Source organism: Vombatus ursinus, unplaced genomic scaffold (genome assembly GCF_900497805.2).
Source record: "Vombatus ursinus unplaced genomic scaffold, bare-nosed wombat genome assembly UNPS02014158.1, whole genome shotgun sequence".
Classification (NCBI taxonomy): domain Eukaryota; kingdom Metazoa; phylum Chordata; class Mammalia; order Diprotodontia; family Vombatidae; genus Vombatus; species Vombatus ursinus.
Window position 1 is genome coordinate 7,870,012 of NW_020953936.1, and position 6,101 is coordinate 7,876,112.

Below are 6,101 nucleotides of genomic sequence, written 5' to 3' on the forward strand. Positions count from 1 at the left end.
CCATTGAGAAAGGACCCATATTTAAAAAATATTTATAGGAACCCTTTTTTTCTTGGAGCAAATAACTGGAAACCAAGTGTGAGTCCCTCAATTGGTAAATGGCTGAACAAATTGTGGGGAAGGGAGCAAATTGTGTGTGTGGAGAAAGGAAGCTGAGGGAGCAGTATGGTGGAATGAGCCAATGGTCTAGCCCCATTATGAATGTATCATTTTGCCGCAACGAATGGTAAATAGGATAGATTTAGAGAAACTGGAAAGACTTACATGAACTGATACAGAGTAAAGTGAGTAGAATCAGAACAATTTATATAGAGCCTCCAATATTACAAATGAAATCAAGGTGATGACCAATCATTACTCCTATGAATCTGATGATTCAATATGCGTCCTATTTCTCGGCAGAGAGGTAATGGATTTAGAGAATGAGATAAACATTTTCAGACACAATTATTGCATGGATGTTTTGCTTGACTATATGTTATAAGGAAGGACTTTTTTGTGGGGGGGAAGAGGCTTAAGTTATTGAGGTTATAGGAAGCGGTACATTAATACCTCCCTCCCAAAAAAAAAGAATTAAAAGCATCTCTGAGACCCTTAAAAATACACATAACAGAAGAAAGTTCAGAAGAGGACATAGAAAATCAGGACAGTATTAATACGATTGTGTTAAAGTTAATGTATGTTTAAAAAAAAAGCTAGCTATACCTAGTAGATTTTATGCTTCGAATTAGTCTACTTTCACTAAGAATTGTAAAGAATGTAGGCGGTCAGGCAGCCTCAAATAGAAAATGTCCTGGAGCAAAGGAATAGAGTAGTTCTATTCAGTTTGTATTTAATATAAACTAAAAATGCAAACTAAACAAAACCCCACTAACTACTCTGCATTTCATGCAAAACTAGCACCAACCCTCTGTCACCAAGAAGGTCCAGACTTATGGAATGTCCCTTCAACAGAAAGGGCAGAGAGTAACATAAACTGTCCACTGCTATATTTTCATTTTTGGGCTCAGGTTCTCCGTTAACCCATCCTACCCACCTGAGTTTTGGAGAATGCCCCCTGCCCCACGCCTCCTGCCACCTCCACTCCCTCCACTTCGGGCGCGTGCACAGCAGAGAGCCCGGAGAAGCACTAAAGCACCCCCCCCCCCCCCACAGAGCCAACTTCTCCCCTGGCGCGCGGGAGCACTAGCACCAGGGGCGGGGGCGGGAGAAGGGGCCTGAAGAAGGGGGAGTGGCGGAATGGACCTATGGTCGCATCCTATTGGTCGCTTCTCGGTTTCCCCGCCCACGAGGCCGAGAGGCGGAGGAGGCGGGCCACGTAGCTGCTGGGCAGGCACTGGGGCGAGAGCGTGGGGCCGGACGGAGGTAAGTGGAGCGGCCCGGGACTGACCGCTGTTTTCCTCCTCCTCCTCCTCCTCCTCCTCCTCCTCGTCCTCCTGGAGAGCGGAGCCGCGGCGCCCTGCCGGCCTCCGGGGCTCCCGGGGTAGGAGTGGGAGAGGCGGGGTGCAGGAAGGGCGGGCGGCGGCGCGTGGCTTCCGGGGGGGCTGCGGCTCCCGAAGTGGACCAGCCCATGCAGCTTGGCCGCCGGTTGCACCGTTTTGGCGCCGGGAGCCGTTTTCGGCGTTTGCATTGAAAGCCCGGTTGGGATGGAAGCTGGTTCTGCAGTGGGTGCCCTCCGCCCGCATAGGATTTGCAAACTCAGCAAACTTTATTGATTTTTCTTCTGGCTTCACCAGGTTGATGCCCAGCTATGTGTAACTTTGTTCCATAAGGGGGATTAAAGTAGGTTCCCTAGGTGCCAAGGTGGGGATTCCTCCTGAATATATCAACTAAGTTGCATTTGTCTTAGAGCTCACTGTTTTCCAAAATCGTGTTACCTGCCTTGCAAAGGCTTCTGGGTGAAAGGCCCAGCCTTTGCAAAGCAGCCTGGTTAGTTGGCTGTGTTTTCCCTTTGCAGCAGTTTCCCTAAGGAACTGAGGAAACTGGCATGCCTTTTTTTGGAGGGTGTGGTGTAGAGAGAATTGCATTTTAGATGCATACTATCTGTTTTAATTGCTGAGACATGTGAGAGGATGGCATGTTGACCCTCGTTTCACTTCTGACTTCTTGATCCATAACCAGTGACGACCTGGGATAGGTTCAAATCAGTTCATGGACTTAAAACTGTTGAAATGACCAGTTTTTGGCATTGGGAGTTTCATTTAATATGAGGTTTCAATTTTGAAATCTTGGTTAGAACAAAAACGCCTAAAAGGTAGCAGTGAGAAGAGAGTGATTTAGTGGTCCCTGGGATGACTCAGGTGATTTAGAGGGAGATGAAAAAAGCACAGCACTGGGAGCTGAGACTAGTATTTTAGCTTTGCTAAACTAATCGTCTGTGCAGCCTTGGACAAGACCTTTCAATTCTCTGGGCCTCATTTTTTAAACAAGCATTAAGCAAAACAGTGTCTGGCACATAGTAGGCACTTAATTGTTGCTTATTCTTCTCCCCTTTTATATTACAGGCATAGTATGCCTATTATATGCTAATTTTTTTTTTTTTTTTAACAAATATTGCCTCATTTTATCCTCAGCAAGGACCCTGGGAATTAGGTGCTGTTATTATCAACATTTCACAGGTGAGGAAACTAAAACAGGTAGAGGTTAAGTGACTTGCCCAGCATCACGCAACTTTTAAGGTCTGAGGTCTGCTTTGAACTGATGTCTTCCTGGCTCCAAGTTCAGGGCCCTAACGAGAGAGTTGCAATATATCCTGTCTAAAGCCCCATTTATTTTGTGATTCTGTATTTGTTGGCAGTTTAGATGTAAACTCTCCTAAATTACTGAGTGTCTGCAAAAAATTCTAATGGACAAAAAGTGCCTTTCTGATATTCTGATATGCCCCTATTTAACTTTCTTTTGGGCACAAGGATTGAGTTCACTACTATATTGTTTTTAGGAATTTGCTATTTAAATGTGTTATAAGGCAACTTTTGTGCAAACAACAATAATAAAATTTAAAGTGAGTGTTCAGGTATACTGTGAATTTTTCTCAGTTCATAATTTCTGCCCTTTCATTTGCTAGTGACTGTGTGTTAGGTAATTTCAGTCAACTTGTATACACACACATATGGACATATATGTATATATGTGTGAACACACACACACACACACACAAACACTTCCTTTATCACCCACTACTGATTTGTTAATTTAACTATTTTCTTAATTAGGGCCAGCCTTATTTGAGCCTGTTAGTGTTGCTTTTACTACACTTTTAATGTACTTCCAGCCCTACTGATAATAGTTAAAACCATTACTTTAGATATTTGGTTGGTTATTAATCCCTACAAATGTACCTGTGATTCTCTTAATTGTACGAATAGGGTCTAGTCAACTTGTGGATTTTCTGCAATTATCCAGTCACAATTTTTTTTCTTCTTCCAAACTTAATATAAATATTTCTGAAAATAATTTTTATTCAAACTTAACACATTCGTGAATGAATATGAAAATGCATTTATTAACCACCTATTGTCTACCAAGCACTGTGCTAAGTATTGGGGATACAGATACAAAAGTGTAACCATTCTTACCTTCCAGAAGCTTACATTATAGTGTATGGTGTTTAGGGAAGGGAGTTTTAGTCTGTGGAGTCACAGGAATGGTGAGTGGAGGCATAGGGCGGTCAACTTTTGTTATCTTTATTGTTGAATTAGTTACTAGTGTTCACAGAGCAAGAGTTAGAAAGTTTTTGTGAGGTTGCAGAAGAGATGGCAAGTTGTGGGTCTATGTGAACAGGGACTGGTTAGCTGTAGTGGGTTAGGTGAGTTAGCACTTACTCACCAATCAGGATAGTTCAGTTGCTGCGCTGAATTTCAGAATTTCAAAATTGAATGGATTAACTTCCTCAAGAATAGTCTGGAGGGTGGGTGTTCTGAATGTTCTGGAGGTTGGTATGAGAAGGCTAGGCTGGATGAATGTCATTAATTCCCCTCCCTCACACTTGCCAGAGTATGTCTGAAAAGCAGTTGATAAATAAGTTGTTCATTTCTTATGACTTAAGGAATACTAGATTGTGACTTGCATTTTTTTTTGGATTCGGGTTGAGAAAATTTGATTTCTAGAATGGTTGAGTTCGATTTGTTAATTTGAGTGACTCATCAAAAAGATCAATTTAGGGAGGTTCAGCATTGAGAAAGTATAAATGGAATCTCATCTGGAATAGTATTTTTTAGGGTGAAAAAATTGTGAGAAAATTATAGATGTTATTTCTTTAAAAATATAGTAATAGGATTGTTGATATGTCCTAGTTCAAAGAAATCTTTACTTTATCACAAGGAGGTTTGATTTAACTAACAAAAAGAAATATAATAAGGTGATGATCTTAGCTACCATGCAAAGCTCTTTCATCCCATTAATACTTCCATTTCTAAGAGGTGTGAAATTTACTAGGATTTCAATTCATGTAATGGTTGACTTTGCACCATACTGTACTTTTAAAATATTTCCTTAAGCCTTTAGGTTAACTGTACAGTAAAACATTGGATTTTGACTCAGTTCAGAAGGGGGACAGGCCTAAAAAGTTTAAATACAACACTGTAAAAGCATTTGGTGAAGAAATTAATATTAGACAATCTCAAAGGAATATCGTAACCTGTTTAAAAGAGCACCCTTGCCAAGCAGTGTAGAAATATTTGTGTACAATAATATCTATGTTAACTATATATCTATACATGTCAATTCATAAAAGCAGGTCCCAAAAGGTGTCAACTTCATTTAGCCTAATTCATGTCATTGTATGTACTTCACTTGAAAATAATACTACTTTAAAAAAGAAACGCAAAACCCTGAACTTATTTAATTCAGACTGAACTCAATCCCAGTTAACCTAAAGCATGGTTACCATTATGTATGTGTTATAATAGCATGCATTTATTTGTTGATGCATTGTTTACAAGATAGGTATTGAGATTGTTATCCCCATTTTACAGCTAAGGAAACTGAAGGGGGCAGGAGAAATGAGTTCCAAGGTCACGTATCTAATAAGTTTTGGAATCTAGACTTAAACCATTGGCTCTCATCTTTTAAGTTTTGTACTGTGTTCACAACCCCATATATGTATGTGTGTGTATGTATGTGTGTGTGCGTATATATATATTATATATATACACATAGACACACATGTGTCTTTAGAAATGTGTGTATATAATTGTATTAATTACAGAGGTAGTGACTAGAGCGTGATTTTCTTCGTGCAGGTAGAGAACCCTGAGTGAAGAACTTCCTTTATCAGTGCAGGTTTTCACCTTTCTCAGCACTTGGAGGTTAAGTAACTTGGCCAAGGTTATATAGCCAGTATCTCAGAGGAGTCACTTGATGCTGGGTGGTCCTGGTTCCGATTGCCTGCTCTCTATATAATAGGGCATGCCACAATTATCTGTTGACCTAAATATAGGTCATACCCCTAAAATTAAGTTTCTTGGAAAGGGAAAAAAAGCACATACATGTACATTGAAAATAACATAAATAGTAGGCTGCAGCTAGATTTTATATAAGGCAAAATGGGGAAAAAGTATATGCTATGTTTGAAATTGTATGTTAAACAGCTAGGTGGACAGTGTTGGATTTGGAGTCAGGAAGAATTGAGTTTAAATCGTGCCTCCAGCACTTGCTAGCTGAGCAAGTCACTTGATCTCTCTAAGCCTCAGTTTCTTCATCTGTAAAATGGCAATAGTGATAGCACCTAGCTTCCAGGATCGTTATGAAAATCAAATGAGATAACTCATATAAAGCGTTTTGCAAAACTTACAATGCTCTCTATGTGACAGTGATGATGATGATGATGATGATGGAAAGAGGACAAAACTGACATCTGAAGCCTTGATTTCGAATTTGTTGCCTGTGTGACTTTGGATAAAATTTCTTCACTTTCCTCACCTTAGTTTCCTCATTTGTTAAGTAATGTTGCACCAGACAGTCTTTAAGGTCAAAATCTGAAACTAGTAATTAACTTCACCATTTAATAATAGATAGCAATTTTAAAAGTCTATACTGATTTTATTATTTTTGATGGAGAGTAGGTTAGAGAGTCAGGCCACCTGAAAGAAAGTTGACAAAGT

At 39.9% G+C, this 6,101-nt stretch overlaps 1 protein-coding gene across 3 annotated transcripts in view; it reads left to right on the forward strand.

Annotated features, from left to right (window-relative positions):
* The first annotated feature begins 1,312 nt into the window (after positions 1–1,312).
* Positions 1,313–6,101, forward strand: part of FOCAD (focadhesin) — a 351,817-nt gene continuing 347,028 nt past the window's right edge. For all 3 annotated transcript variants that reach the window (XM_027859022.1, XM_027859023.1, XM_027859024.1), the window contains exon 1: positions 1,313–1,365. The gene's annotated coding sequence lies outside the window, so the exon portion shown is untranslated. The remainder of the gene's footprint in view (positions 1,366–6,101) is intronic.